We start from the raw sequence: 16289 nt of genomic DNA on the forward strand, positions 1-16289 counted from the left end.
TAGATTTAGAAGGATATGGGCCTATGGTAGTCAGGTGAGACTAGTATAGATGGGACATGTTGGTCGGCATGGGCAAGTCGGGCTGAAGGGCCTGTTTCCACGCTGTATGACTCCATGACTCTAAATCACAATTTTAGCGGTGTTAAATTTTGATGAGTGATCTTAAACAAGCTATTAGACCTTTAAATAATGTAAGAAAGTGGGCTTATACAGTCATAGAGTGATACAGTGTGGAAACAGGTCTTTTGGCCCAAGGTGCTCACGCTGACCAACATGCCCCATCTACACCAGTCTCACCTGCCTGTGTTTGCTTAATTTAGTTTAGTTTAGTTTATCGTCACGAGGTACAGTGAAAAGCCTTGGCCCATATCTCTCCGCTCTTTGAAAGAGTTATCCAATTAAAAACATAGAAACATAGAAAATGCGGCACGGTGGCGCAGCGGTAGAGTTGCTGCCTTACAGCGAATGCAGCGCCGGAGACTCAGGTTCGATCCTGACTACGGGCGCTGTCTGTACGGAGTTTGTACGTTCTCCCCGTAACCTTCGTGGGTTTTCTCCGAGATCTTCGGTTTCCTCCCACACTCCAAAGACGTACAGGTATGTAGGTTAATTGGCTGGGCAAATGTAAAAAATGTCCCTGGGGTGTGCAGGATAGTGTTAGTGGGCCGAAGGGCCTGTATCTCTAAATCTAAAAATCTAAAAAAAAAATCTAAAAATAGGTGCAGGAGTTGGCCATTCGGCTCTTCGAGCCAGCACCGCCATTCAATACGATCATCCACAATCAGTACCCCGTTTCTGCTTTTTCCCCATACCCCTTGATTCCGTTGGCCCAAAGAGCTAAATCTAACTCTCTCTTGAAAACATCCAGTGAATTGGCCTCCGCTGCCTTCTGTGGCAGAGAATTCCATAGATTCACAACTCTCTAGGTGACAAAGTTTTTCCACATCCCAGTCCTAAATGGTCTACCCCTTATTTATGAACTGTGACCCCTGGTTCTGGTTTCCCACAACATCGGGAACATTTTTCCTGCATCTAGCCTGTCCAATCCTTTAATAATTTTATATGTTACTATAAGATCCCCTCTCATCCTTCTAAATTCCAGTGAATACAAGCCCAGTCGACCCATTCTTTGATTAAAGGTCAACCCCGCCATCCCAGGAATTAACCTGGTGAATCTTCACTGCACTCCCTCAATAGCAAGAATGTCCTTCCTGTCCTCTCCATGGTTTAAGATTTGTGCTGAGACATCTGATTTAGATTTCTCTCAGTGCAACCTGCATCTAGAGTCATAGAGTCATAGAATGGTACAGTATGGAAACAGCCCTTCGGCCCAACTTGCCCATACCGGCCAACATGTCCCAGCTACACTAGTCCCACCTGCCCACGTTTGGTCCATATCCCTCCAAACCTGCCCTATCCATGTACCTGTTGAATTGTGTCTTGAATGTCGGGATAGTTCCAGCCTCAACTACCTCCTCTGGCAGCTTGTTCCATACACCCACCGCCCTTTGTGTGTAAAGGTTACTCCTCAGATTTCTGTTAATTTTTTTTCCCTTCACCTTAAACCTATGTCCTCTGGTCCTCGATTCCCCTACTCTGGGCAAGAGACTCTGCGCGTCTACCCAATCTATTCCTCTCATGATTTTGTACACCTCTGCAAGATCACCTCTCATCCTCCTGCGCTCCAAGGAATAGAGTCCCAGCCTGCTCAACCTCTCCCTGTAGCTCACACCCTCGAGCCCTGGCAACATCCTTGTAGAAGAAGGATCTGAAGAAGGGTCTCAACCCAAAACATCACCCATTCCTCCTCTCTGGAGATGCTGCTTACCGAGCAGAGCCACTCCAGCTTATCGTGTCTATCTGCGGCTTAAACCAGCATCTGCATTTCCGTTCTACACATCCTTGTAGACCTTCTCTGTAGCTTTTCCAGCTTGGCAACATCTCTGTGGACACGGTGCTAATCCTCCCACCGTTAAAGCTGAATGGAGTGGAGCCAGCTCGCAAACACATATATAAAGATTAATGTCACCTGCAAACTTGAATTTGCCTGCCCTTTGCAACCTCATCAAAGTCAGTCAAACATATGTGAGAAGATAAGAGGCCGGTACACATCCCTGGGGCATGCCGCCTGTCAGATTCCATCAATCAGAGGCTGTTCTCATTATCGCCGTTGTATGCCTGTTTCTTCCCAACCAATTAGCCCTCATGTCAGAAGACTGCCTCCAATTCTGTGCCTTTCCACTTACGTTAACAATCTCTCAGGCAGAACCTGGCCAAATGCTTTTTAATGCACTTTAGTTAACATCCACAAGCATTGTTAATCATCTGAGTAAACTACTCGATAAAAAAATCCACTCTGCTTAGTCAGAAACGACTTTACCCATATCAGTCCCCATATCTGAAGAAGGGTCTCGACCCGAAACGTCACCCGTTCCTTCTCTCCAGAGATGCTGCCTGACCCGCTGAGTTACTCCAGCACTTTGTGTCTACCTTATTTACATTCACCCATTTTAATACCCACTAGAAAATGCTCTACGTCCTACTGTCTCAGTTATTTTGCTTTTGCTGCCTGAATTGTTCAGTGGACCTTTCCGCCATTTACTAAATGAAGATAGAACTGACGCGCTTCAATGCTGAGAACTATATTCTGCGCTCTGTATCCTCCCCTCTTCGCTATCTATTGTACTTGAGTTTGACTCGATTGTATTTATGTATGATATATCTCATCTGCGAACAGCATGGAGAACTGTATCTCAGTACACATGACAATAATAAACCCAAAGCTAAACATACCATGTAGACAATTGGCTATCCAGTACTTCTGGAACTGAAAGCGCTAAAGCTGATAGCATAAATACAATGTTGGCAGCACGGTGGCGCAGCGGTAGAGCTGTTGCCTCAAAGTGCCAGAGGCCCGGGGTTTGATCCTGACTACGGGTGCTGTCTGTATGGAGTTTGTACGTTCTCCCCGTGGCCACGTGGGTTTTCTTCTGGTGCTCCTGTCTCCTCCCACATCCCCAAAAACACACGGGCTTGTAGGATAATTGGCTTCTGCAAATCGTCCCGAGTGTATCGGACGCAAAGGTGGGGATAACAAAGAACTAGTGTGCATGGGTGTTTGATGGTCAGCGTGGACCCAGTGGGCTGAGGTTGAGTTTAGTTGAGCTTGACTTCAGTTTAGTTTATTGTCACCTGTACCAAGGCGCAGTGAAAAGCTTTTGTCGCGTGCTAACCAGCCAGCAGAAAGACGATACATGATTACAATCGATCCGTCCACAGTGTGCAGATACATGATAAAGGGAATAACTTGAATGACGTTTTATGCAAGATAGAGTCCAGTAAAGTTAGATCAAAGATAGTCCAAGGATCTCCAAGGATCTCCAATCATGGGGCCTTCCATCGCCCGGTACGGCTCGGCCATGGGGCCTTCCATCGCCCGGTACGGCCGCGGGACTTTCCAGCGCCCGGTGCGGCTCGGCCGCGGGACCTTCCATCTCCCTGCGGGGGCTGTGCGGGTCGGTCGCCTTGGTAGGGGTTGAGCTGTCTGTCCATGGGAGGGGCATGGGGGAAGAGAGAGGAAGTTTTTTTGCCTCCATCACAGTGAGGGGGCCACTGTGATGGATGTTTGTGTTGGGGTTGTGTGTCTTGTGTTCTTTGTTTTTTTGCTCTGTGACTGCTGGCAAATTAATTTTGTTCGGTAAAACGAATGACAATAAAGCTATTCTGTATTCTGTAAATTAGAAAGGGTTCAGAAAAGATTTACGAGGATGTTGCCAGGACTAGAGGGTGTGAGCTATCGGGAGAGGTTGAGCATGCTGGGTCTCTATTCCATGGAGCGCAGGAGGATGAGGGGAGATCTTATAGAGGTGTATAAAATCATGAGAGGAATAGATCGGGTAGATGCACAGAGTCTTTTACCCAGAGTAGGGGAATCGAGGTCCGGAGGACATAGGTTCAAGGTGAAGGGGAAAAGATTTAATAGGAATCTGAGGGGTAACTTTTTCACACAGACGGTGGTGGGTGTGTGGAACAAGTTGCCAGCGGAGGTAGTTGAGGCTGGGACTATCCCATCGTTTATGAAACAGTTGGACAGGTACATGGATAGGACAGGTTTGGAGGGTTATGGACCAAGCGCAGGCAAGTGGGACTAGGGTCGCTGGGACATTGTTGGCCGGTGTGGGCGAGTTGGGCCAAAGGGCCTGTTTCCACACTGTATCACTCTGTGACTCTATGACTCTAAATGCCTGTTACCAGACTGTATCTCTAAACTAAAGCAAAACTAAATGCAAACTCACATTTTCTCTAATTTGTTTGAATATAAAAGAACAACAGTCCTAGTTAGAAATTAATCACTTGTATTCATTTTGCACCTTTCACCCCCTCGATACCCTTGAGCAGTTTGCGAACGGTTAATTGCTTGTAGATAGACGTACAATGCTGGAGTAACTCAGGCAGCATCTTTCAATAGAAGGAATGGGTGACATTTCGGGTCAAGCCCCTGCTCCAGTCTGAGGAAGGGTCTCGACCCGAAACGTCGGCCATTCCTTTTCTCCAGAGATGCTGCCTGACTCGCTGAGTTACTCCAGCATTTTGTGGCTATCTTCGGACTAAACCAGCATCATCAGATCCTTCCTGTACAATTAATTACTTGTGCTGTGTGGTTGATATTGTCATAAGGTATTCACAACAAACCAGGAAAGTATCATCAACAAAGAGAGAAAAAGGGAACTATGATTTTTTTTTGTTGCTGATATTCAATAATATTTCCCCGAAGACCCCCACAACTGAAATTTAACCGAGAATTTTGAGGGGAAAATGGATTCGATTTGAGAGCAGGTGGCTTGGCAAAGATAGACACTGATTTAGGCACTCGATCGTGAAATCATCAAAAAAAGGCAAAATCCTGGCTCTAGTGATAACGAGTGATATAGGCAGTGAAATTCAATAGAATGACAGTGAAACTAGTACAATGACTAGGTTGGCGGAGGGACGGAGAGAGAGAGAGAGAGAGAGAGGGGAAATGCAAGGATTACTTGAAGTTGGTGAAATCAATATTCATACTGCTGGGTTGGAAGCTGCCCAAGCCAAATAAGAGGTGCTGTTCCTCCAATTAATGTTTGTCCTCACTCCGACAGCGGAGGAGGCCCAGGATGGAAAGGACGGTGTGGGAATGGGAAGGGTGGTTAAGGTGTTTGGCAATCGGGAGATCACATAGGCCGAGATGAACAATATTGCTGTTGACTTTGATTCATTGTGAAACGGTCTGTTGCCGGGCAGGTTACCTCCCTGCCCTGTTACTGTTTTGTATAATCTGCTTACAATGGGCTCTGTTGTCAGCCCCATTTCTATGGCATTGTTGGGTATCAGTCAATCAATGGATTTATTTTAAAAAACATATTGCTTCACTAGTTGTATCTCCTACATTTAGAAGGATGAGAGGAGGTCTTATCGAAACGTATAAGATTATTAAGGGGTTGGACACGTTAGAGGCAGGAAATATGTTCCCAATGTTGGGGGAGTCCAGAACAAGGGGCCACAGTTTAAGAATAAGGGGTAGGCCATTTAGAACTGAGATGAGGAAAAACTTTTTCAGTCAGAGAGTGGTGAATCTGTGGAATTCTCTGCCTCAGAAGGCAGTGGAGGACAATTCTCTGAATGCTTTCAATAGAGAGCTGGATAGAGCTCTTAAGGATAGCGGAGTCAGGGGGTATGGGGAGAAGGCAGGAACGGGGTACTGATTGAGAATGATCAGCCATGATCACATTGAATGGCGGTGCTGGCTCGAAGGGCCGAATGGCCTCCTCCTGCACCTATTGTCTATTGTCTATTGTCTACATCACTGCCACAGAAGGCAGTGGAGGCCAATTCACTGGATGTATTCAAGAGAGAGTTAGATTTAGCTCTTAGGGCTAATGGAATAAAGGGATATGGAAAGAAAGCAGGAACGGGGCACTGATTTTGGATGATCAGCCATGATCACATTGAATGGTGGTGCTGGCTCGAAGGGCCGAATGGCCTACTCCTGCACCTATTTTCTATGTTTCTACCCTTCTTGGTAATTCCTTTGTTTAAATAAAAATAAATGATACTTCCACAGATGTTCTAGGTCATATAACAGGTATGTTCGTGTGCATATAACTGTATGTCCGTGTTGTTACTTGCGAGCGGAGCACCAAGGCACATTCCTTGTATGTGTACATACTTGGCCAATAAACTCATTCATTCATTCATTCATTCATTCGTTCATTCATTATTTCCTTTTCACAGTGAGTTCCACCATATTTACAATTCCACACGACTGTAGTATATACAACTAAAACATAGAACAGTGCAGTGGCACAGCGGTAGAGTTGCTGCCTTACAGCGCCGGAGACCAGGGTTCGATCCTGACCGCGGGTGCTGTCTGTACAGAGTTTGTACGTTCTCCCCGTGACCTGCGTGGTTTTTCTCTGGGCGCTCCGGTTTCCTCCCACACTCTAAAGACATGCAGGTTTATAGGTTAAATGGCTTTGGTAAAATCATTAGTGTGCGGTAAAGATAGTGTTAGTGTGCAGGGCTCGCTCGTTGGTGCAAACTCTGTGGGCCAAAGGGCCTGTTTCTTGGCTGAATCCCTTAACTAAATTACAGCACAAGAATAGGCCCTTCAGCCCACAATGTCTGTGATGTTCACATTCATAGCTTATAGGAGCAGAATTAGGCCATTCGGCCCATCAAGTCTACTCCGTCATTCAATCATGGCTGATCTGTCTTTCCCTCTCAACCCCATTCTCCCGCCTTCTCCCTATAACCCCTGATGCCAAAACCATCTCTCATCTTCCTGCACATAATACTTAAAACTTTAGAGTCACAGCGCGTGAAACATGGCCTTTGGCCCATTGAGTCCGTGCCGACCAGTGATCACCATGTACTCTACCATTATCCTACGCACTAGGGAACATTTACAATTTTTACCTAAACCAATAAACCAACAAGCCTGAACGTCTTTGGAATGTGGGGAAAAAACTGGAGTACCCTGAGAAAACCCGCATGGTCATAGGGGGAATGTGCAAACTCCGTACAGACAGGATCCATAATCAGGATGGAACTCGGGTCTACCGCTGTGCCACCGTGCCCATACGCCCATGGCTAGAATACGTGTCTATCCAATGTACACTGGTGGACCTCACCGCCGCCTATGATACTGTGTGGCACCAGGGCCTGATCTTGAAGCCCCTCCGAACCATCCCTGACCGTCATTTGGCGCGGTTCCTTGCCAACATCCTTGCCAACCGCAGTTTTGTACTCAGGACCAGCGACGGACAATCTAGCCGACTGCGACGCCTAAGAAACGGAGTCCCCCAAGGCTCAGTACTGGCCCCCATGCTCTTCAATCTCTATATCAGCGATCTGCCACGCACGACCTCGCGCCAGTATGGATACGCAGATGACTTGGCCCTACTGCACTCGGAGAAGAGTTGGTCAAATGCTGAGAATGTGCTCTCGGCGGATATGGAACTTGTCACGGGCTACCTTAAGACCTGGAGACTAAAACTGAGTGTGGCAAAAACCACCACAACGGCCTATCACCTGAACAACAAGGAAGCTCAATGCCAGCTAACCGTCACCCTCAATGGGTCACCCCTACTCTACAACCTATTTCCTACATACCTCCGTGTGAAACTAGATCGGCAGCTGACCTACAAGTAACACCTTGAAGCTCTCCGTGCTAAAGTCTCGGCACGGAACAACCTCCTGCGTTGCTTGGCCGGATCGTCAAGGGGCGCCAGGACATCTACTCTTCGAGCCAGTGCTCTTGCACTCGTGTACAGCGCCGCTGAGTACGCCACCCCAGCATGGTGCCGCAGCGCTCATACCAGCAAGCTAGACGCCACCCTCAACGACACCATGCGGATCATCACTGGCTGCCTACGCCCTACTCCCACGGAGCTCCTGCCGGTGCTCGCAGGTATCGCACCCGCCAAGCTTCACAGAGAGTTCTTCACTCATAGGCTGGTGTGCAAGGCCCCATCGGACGCCAAACATCCTTTGCGCCACCTCGCCCAGGATTCACAGCAACTGGGACCTTAACGCCTGTCGTCTCGTCGCCCTTTCTCCCGTCATGCAGCGACCCTCTGTGGCTCCGGTTTCAACATACTAGGAGCATGGAGAACCAGCTGGGAACAGACATCGCCACCTCCTCAATTCACAGTTGCACCGAACACCACAGCCCCGCCCGGCTCGGACACGCCCCGCAAAGAGTGGGTCGCCCTGAACCGGCTCCGCACAGGGGTCGGCCGGTTCAATGCCAACATGCATCGTTGGGGGTTGCGTCCATCAGCAGCCTGCATGTGTGGAGCAGACCAGCAAACAGCGCGGCACGGCATTGTCGACTGCACTGTCCTCCGTCCCCCTGGTGGAGGGGTAGACCTCACGGCCCTTGACAACAGCACATTGCACTGGCTACAGCGCCTGGAGGGCGGTACGTAACTCCTGCTGCCCCAAACGCAAGAAGAAGATATCTATCCAAAACCCTCATATGTTACCATTGTATCTGCTTCCACCACCAACCCAATCAATGTTAGGTTAGGTCAATAGACAATAGACAATAGACAATAGGTGCAGGAGGAGGCCATTCAGCCCTTCGAGCCAGCACCGCCATTCAATGTGATCATGGCTGGTCATTCTCAATCAGTACCCCGTTCCTGCCTTCTCCCCATACCCCCTGACTCCGCTATCCTTAAGAGCTCTATCTAACTCTCTCTTGAATGCATTCAGGGAATTGGCCTCCACTGCCTTCTGAGGCAGAGAATTCCACAGATTCACAACTCTCTGACTGAAAAAGGTTTTTCCTCAATGTCAATGTCAGTCCGAAGAATGGTCTCGACCCGAAACGTCACCCATTCCTTCTCTCCTGAGATGCTGCCTGACCTGCTGAGTTACTCCAGCATTTTGTGAATAAATACCTTCGATTTGTACCAGCATCTGCAGTTATTTTCTTATACAAATGTTAGGTTACTGATGGTTTCTCAAGCACTTACAAACTTAATTCGCCCATCTCACTTGAGTTTCAACGACAACTGCCAGTGTGTGGATCCATGTTTTCTAACACATCAGCATCTTGTTAACCTTCTTAAAAATGGAATTGGAAGCAATACTCTCGCTGGAGCCCAACAAGTGATAAGTCAAGGCTTGGCTCACCTGCATGGTTATTGCATTCCATGCCACTTAGTCAACTCCAGGCACGCTGCATGTGGCTGCCCTACATTGATCGAGTTGGCCATCCCGCTGGTGATTGCCATTGATTAGCAAGCTTTACGATGGTAGATCCACAGTGTTGCTGCAGCATTTCAATCCAGCTTGATTTTAAACATCGAACATCTCGGGGTGTGTTCTGCCAAATGAAAGCTTAGCAGTAAAGTGGTATTGGGGCCAGGGGCAATGATTGCACCTTACTCAGTGTGGAGTCATGGAGTGATACAGTGTGGAAACAGGGCCCTTCGGCACAACTTGCCCACACTGGCCAACATTTCCCAGCTACCTGCTTAGTCCTACCTGCATATTCCTCCAAACCTGTCCTATCCATGTATCGGTCCACCTGTTTCTTAAATGTTGGGATAGTCCCAGCCTCAACTGCCTCCTCTGGCAGCTCGTTCCATACACCCACCACACTTTGTGTGAAAAAAGTTACCCCATCAGATTCCTATTCAATCTTTCCCCTTTCACCTTAAGCCTATGCCCTCTGGTCCTTGATTCACCTACTCTGGGCAAGAGACTCTGTGCATCTACCCGATCTATTCCTCTCGTGATTTTATACATGTATATAAGACAGTATATAAGAGGATGTTGCCAGGACTTGAGGGCCTGAATTATGGGCAGAGGTTGAGCAGGCTGGGACTCTATTCCTTGGAGCGCAGGAAGATGAGGGGTGATCTTGTAGAGGTGTATTAAATCATGAGAGGAATAGACTGAGGAGACACACAGATTCTCCGCTATCTTTAAGAGCTCTCTCTTGAAATCATCCGGAGTATTGGCCTCCACTGCCTTCTGAGGCAGAGAATTCCACAGATTTACAACTCTGACTGAAAATGTTTTTCCTCATCTCCGTTCTAAATGGCCTGCCCCTTATTCTTAAACTGTGGCCCCTGGATCTGGACTCTCCCAACATCGGGAACATGTTTCCTGCCTCTAACGTGTCCAATCCCTTAATAATCTTATACGTTTCGACAAGATCCCCTCTCATCCTAAATTCCAGCGTATACAAGCCTAGTCGCTCCAGTCTTTCAACATACGACAGTCCCGCCATTCCGGGAATTAACCTTGTGAACCTACGCTGCACGCCCTCAATAGGAAGAATGTCCTTCCTCAAATTGATCTGGCCTCACATTTGGTATCTCTTGTTCCCTTCCACCCCGGGCTTCCAACCTGACAAACAACCTTCCTCTACCACCCTCTGACCCCTTCCACCAAGCCAATTTTCCATCCAAGGTAGACACAAATTGCTGGAGTAACTCAGCGGGACAGGCAGCATCTCTGGAGAGAAGGAATGGGTGACTTTTCGGGTCAAGACCCTTTCCATCCAATTGTCTTCTATCTGAGTTTGAGTTCTGAGTTGAGTTTATTGTCACCTGTACCGAGGTACAGTGAAAAGCTTTTGTTGCGTGCTAACCAGTCAGTGGAAAGATAATACATGATTACATTCCTGTCATCCACAGTGGACAGATACATGATACAGGGAATAACATGAATAACGTTTAGTGAAAGTTAAAGTCCAGTAAAGTCCGATCATAGATTGGAAGTCTAAGGGTCTCCGGTGAGGTAAATAGTGGCTCAGTACTGTTCTATACTGCAGTTGTTGGTTGGATGGTTCAGTTACCCTGATAACAGCTGGGAAGAAACTGTCCCTGAATCTGGAGGTGTGCGTTTTCACACCTTTGTACCTTTTGCCCGGTGGGAGAGAGGAGAAGGGGGAGTGGCCGGGGTGCGACACGTCCTTGATTATGCTGCTGGCCTTGCCGAGGCTGCATGAGGTGTAAATGGAGTCAATGGTAGGGAGCAGGGGAGTCAATGGTAGGGAGGTTGGTTTGTGTGATGGTTTGGGCTCCGTCCACAATTCTCCGCAATTTCCTGGATGCAGCTCTTCCCAAACCATGCTGTCAGGGGGGTATGGGGAGAAGGCAGGAACGGGGTACAGATTGAGAACGATCAGCCATGATCACTTTGAATGGCGGTGCTGGCTCGAAGGGCCGAATGTCCTCCTCCTGCACCTATTGTCTATTGTCTATTGTGATGCATCACGCATAAATGCTTTCGAACAATTGAATACTTTCTTAATAATGATAATGGTTTTTGAGAGTATTACAAACTGAGCATTATTTGTGGTTCCATACACCCTCCCCACTCAGGTTCCGATTAAATCTTTTCCCTATCTTTCCCTTAAATGTTTAAGGAATGTTTAAGAAACATTTAGACAGGTACATGCGTGGGATAAGTTTGGAGTGATATGGGCCAAACGCGGGCAGGTGGGATATGTTAGACAATAGACAATAGACAATAGGTGCAGGAGGAGGCCATTTGGCCCTTCGAGCCAGCACCGCCATTCAATGTGATCATGGCTGATCATTCTCAATCAGTACCCCGTTCCTGCCTTCTCCCCATACCCCCTGACTCCGCTATCCTTAAGAGCTCTATCCAGCTCTCCCTTGAATGCATTCAGAGAATTGGCCTCCACTGCCTTCTGAGGCAGAGAATTCCACAGATTCACAACTCACTGACTGAAAAAGTTTTTCCTCATCTCAGTTGTAAATGGCCTACCCCTTATTCTTAAACTGTGGCCCCTTGTTCTGGACTCCCCCAACATTGGGAACATGTTTCCTGCCTCTAACGTGTCCAACCCCTTAATAATCTTATATGTTTCGATAAGATCTCCTCTCATCCTTCTAAATTCAAGTGTATACAACTCATCCTTCTAAACTCCAGTATATACAACTCATCCTTCTAAATTCCAGGGTATACACATCCAGTGTATGTTGGTTGGTGCAGGCAAGATGGGCCAAAGGGCCTGTTTCCGTGCTGTATCACTCTATGACTCTGTGAATCTATGGCTCTATGATTCTCATCTTAAGCTCATGTCCTCTGGTTCTTGATTCTCCTACCCCGGGCAAACGATTCTGCGCATTCACCCTATTCTCCTCATGATTTTATACACCTCTAGAATATTAGCCCTCAGTCTCCTGCCCTGCAAGAAATGAAATCCTAGCCTGCGCAACCTCAGGCCCTCAAGTCATATGCAGTGTGGAAACGGGCCCTTCAGCCCAACGTGCCCACACCGACCAACATGTGATAGTGCCAGTGATCGACTCTGTGGGCCCTACGGCCCGTTTCTGTGCTGTATCTCTAAACTAAACTGAGGTCCTCCATCACATGCACACAGTCGCTGCAGTGGGTGACACCCTACAAAACGCACCTAGGCTACCTCGAGAGCAACTCCCAAAGGCCAAACCTCCATCACTAAGAAAGTAGTGCGCAATATCTGCATGCTCCCTCCACCCTCGGTCACACATCCCCATATTGGACATACCTGATCCATTGGACCAAAGAACACCCTATCCAACAGCATTGCACCAGAAAAAGTGCACTCGTTCAAGAATTTAGCTCAAAACTCTCTTATCAAGGGCATGTGGGGATAGACATTAAATGCTGGCATTACCTTTGCTATTCAAATCCACAAAAAAACAATTAAAATAGCTACTGGTTGCAGAATAAATGTCAGATTAGATGTTAGGAGAACGTAGGAGATGTTAGGAGAACTTTGCTATACTTCTATGAATTTGACTTAGGGTGGCACGGTGGCGCAGCGGTAGAGTTGCTACTTTACAGCACCAGAGACCCGTGTTCGATCCTGACTACGGGCGCAGCCTGTAAGGAGTTTGTACGTTCTCCCCATGATTCCATGTATTTTCTCCGGTTTCCTCCCACACGTGCAGGTTTGGTGGTTAATTAGCTTTGGTAAAATTTTAAATTGTCCCCAGTGTGTGGGATAGTAATAATGTGCTTGGGTGATCGCCGGTCGCCATGTACATGTTGGGTAGAAGGGCCTGTTTCTGCGCTGTATCTCCAAGGTCTAAAGGCTAGAGACTTTGAAAAGTGCTTTTGTACTGGTACAGCAAAATCCTCAGCAGGCCAGGCGGCATCTGTGGAGAGAGAAGAATTAAATGACGACCTTCCCCGAAAACTAAAGATTTTATCTTGTTTTTCTCATGACTGATGTTGTGTGACCTGCTAAGCATTTAGAGTATTATCCATTTTATTTCAAATGTCCATCATCCGTAGTTTTTCCACTGCAAGACCATTACTTTGAAAACTATTTAAATTAGCTTATTTAAATGACACAGTAGTGAACCAGTCAATTTGAACTAAGTGCTTAATGGAAAATTCTGGGGAAAAAAAAAAGCTAATTTGAATGATGTTTTTCTCATATTCAATCCATTTTATTAGATGTACTGCTCCAAATAACTAAAGTCCGTAATAATCTCAAAATTAAAAATCATTATTTGCATAGATACTCTTCATAGTTGGACAGACTAATTCCAACATTCATTTACCTTTATTTCTCAATTATAACTATGAACAAGGGAACAAGGGAACACAACGAGGTGCAATGTAAAGATGGAAAGAGATGAGGTTTTGGTTGAGGTATCATAGAGTCATACAGCACGGAAACAGGCCCTTCGGCCCAACTTGTTCATGCCAACCTATTGCCCCGTCGATATCACTGTAAAATTAATATGCGCAGTCAATGGTCAAGCCTGTACACTTTAAAACTAGGATTAAGAATTGGAAATATTCAATTTCAGGATTGTTTTGATACCCTTAAAAAGAATTTAATAAGAAATTAGCCGGAAGTGTTTCCTTCTTGTCTCCAGGTTTCTTCTTCTTTCTTTCTTTCTTTCTTTCTTTCTTTCTTTCTTTCTTTCTTTCTTTCTTTCTTTCTTTCTTTCTTTCTTTCTTTTCTTTCTTTCTTCTTCTTTCTTTCTTTCTTTCTTTCTTCTTTCTTTCTTTCTTTCTTTCTTTCTTTCTTTCTTTCTTTCTTTCTTCTTTCTTTCTTTCTCTTTCTTTCTTTCTTTCTTTCTTTTTTTCTTCTTTCTTCTCTCCTTTTCCTCTTTTTTCTAACTGGGGGGTGGGGGGGGGAGGGGGGTTGTGGGTGGGGAGATAATACAGAACAATACATATTTTGATCCTGACCAAAATACCCACCAGAATGTTTAACATCAATTTTATAATGTATAATCACATTTATAATGTAGGTATCATTGGGTACGGTGAGCTGTAACATGTATGTGTTTTGTTAAAACTTAAATAAAATTAATAAAATAAAAAATAAAAAAATAAAAAGCCTGTACTCGTTGGAGTTTAGAAGGATGAGTGAGGGAGGGGGGGGGGGCTCTTTGAAACTTACCGAATAGTGAAAGGCCTGGATAGAGTGGATGTGGAGAGGATGTTTCCACTGGTGGGAGAGTCTCGGGACCAGAGGCCACAGCCTCAGAATACAAGACGTACCTTTACAAAGATGAGGAGGACATTCTTTAGTCAGAGGGCGGTGAATCTGTGGAATTCTTTGCCACAGACGGCTGTGGAGGCCAAGTCGACGGATATTTCTAAGGCAGAGATTGGCAGATTCTTGATCAGTGCGGGTGTCAGGGGTTATGGGGAGAAGGGCAGGAAAATGGGGCTGAGAGGGAAAGATATTTCAGCCATGATTGAATGGCGGCGTAGACTTGATGGGGCGAATGGTCTCATTCTGATACTATCGTAAGTGTGAACTTACGAAAAACAGGCCCTTCAGCCCATCAAGTCCACGATGACCATTTACACCATTTCCACGTTATCCCATTTTCCCATCCACTCCCTACACACTCAGGGCCAATTATCCTCCAAACCGGCACGTCTTTGGGATATGGGAGGAAACCGGAGCGGCCGGAGGAAGCCCGTGCGTTTACAGGGTGGAACGAGCAAACTCCTCGCAGGCAGGGACTGAAGTCGGGATCGAACCCGGATCCCTGGCGCTGTGAGGCAGCAGCTCTACCAGCTGCTCCACTGAGCTGCCCCTTGAGTTCCGAAGTTAATTGTTGAGTTTCCATGTTGAATAACTGTGTGCTTTCCAGTCGGCAGCTCCACTGGCGTTTGGAAACCTGTTTCTTTGCTTTCCCATTTGAGCTCAGTGAGCTGTGCAAACTGCTGTCAGCAGTGGGAACAGATCGTCTCATGAAGAAATCGTGATTGTTTTTGTACTGATGATAGCCTGAGTATCCTCTCGGGCTTTTACAGCCCTCAGCTGCTACCCTTGCCATGAACATTAAAAGGAGTTTGACAGGAATATTACTCGTTTCCTTTTTTATAAACGTTACTTTCCCTTGACTGACTGACTCCAGCATTTAATTTTCCATTCCAGAACTAGGATTCAGCTGTGTTTTATATGTTAACTCTCTCTCTCTCTCTTCTCTCTCTCTCCATCTCCTCTCTCTCTCTCTCTCTCTCTCTCTCTCTCTCTCTCTCTCTCTCTCTCTCTCTCTCTCTCTCTCTCTCTCTCTCTCTCTCTCTCTCTCTCTCTCTCTCTCTCTCTCTCTCTCTCTCTCTCTCCCTCCTCCTCTACCTCCCCGCGCTCTCCCCCTCTCACGCTCCTCCGCCTCCCTCTCTCCCTCTCTCCCCCTCTCTCCCCTCTCCCCCTCTCCCCCTGTCTCCCCCTCTCCCTCCCTCTCTCCCTCTCCCCGTCCCCTTCTCTCCCTCCTCCCCCTCGCCCTCCCTCTCTCCCTCTCCCCTTCCCCACTCTCTCTCCCACTACCTCTCTCTCCCTCTCTCCCGCTTCCCCACTCTCTCCCTCTACCTCTCCCCGTCTCCCCCTCTCCCCCTTTCCTCTCTCTCTACCTCTCCCCGTATCCCCCTCTCACTCTCCTTCTCCCTCACCCCTTCCCCTCTCTCCCCCTCTCTACCTCTCCCTCTCTCCTTCTCTCTCCCTCTCCCCCTCTCTACCTCTCCCCCTCTCCCCCTTTCCCCTCTCTCCCTCTCCCCTCACACCCTCTCTCCCTCTCTCCCTCTCTCCATCTTCCCTTCCCTCTCTCCCCCTCTCTCCCTCTCTCTCCCCTCACACCCTCTCTCCCCTCTCCCCCTCTCCCCTCTCCCCCTCTCTACCTCTCTCTCCCCCTCTCCCCCTCTCCTCCCTCTCTTTCCCCCTCTCTACCTCTCTCTCTCCCCCTCTCCCCATTCCCATCTCTCTCCCCCTTCCCCTCTCTCCCTCTACCTCTCTCCTCTCTCCT

The 16289-nt window shown here is 47.4% G+C and overlaps 1 protein-coding gene across 1 annotated transcript in view; it reads left to right on the plus strand.

Annotated features, from left to right (window-relative positions):
- grik2 (glutamate receptor, ionotropic, kainate 2) overlaps positions 1 to 16289 on the plus strand; it is a 463075-nt gene that overhangs the window by 416111 nt on the left and 30675 nt on the right.

Source organism: Rhinoraja longicauda, chromosome 5 (assembly GCF_053455715.1).
Source record: "Rhinoraja longicauda isolate Sanriku21f chromosome 5, sRhiLon1.1, whole genome shotgun sequence".
NCBI lineage: Eukaryota > Metazoa > Chordata > Chondrichthyes > Rajiformes > Arhynchobatidae > Rhinoraja > Rhinoraja longicauda.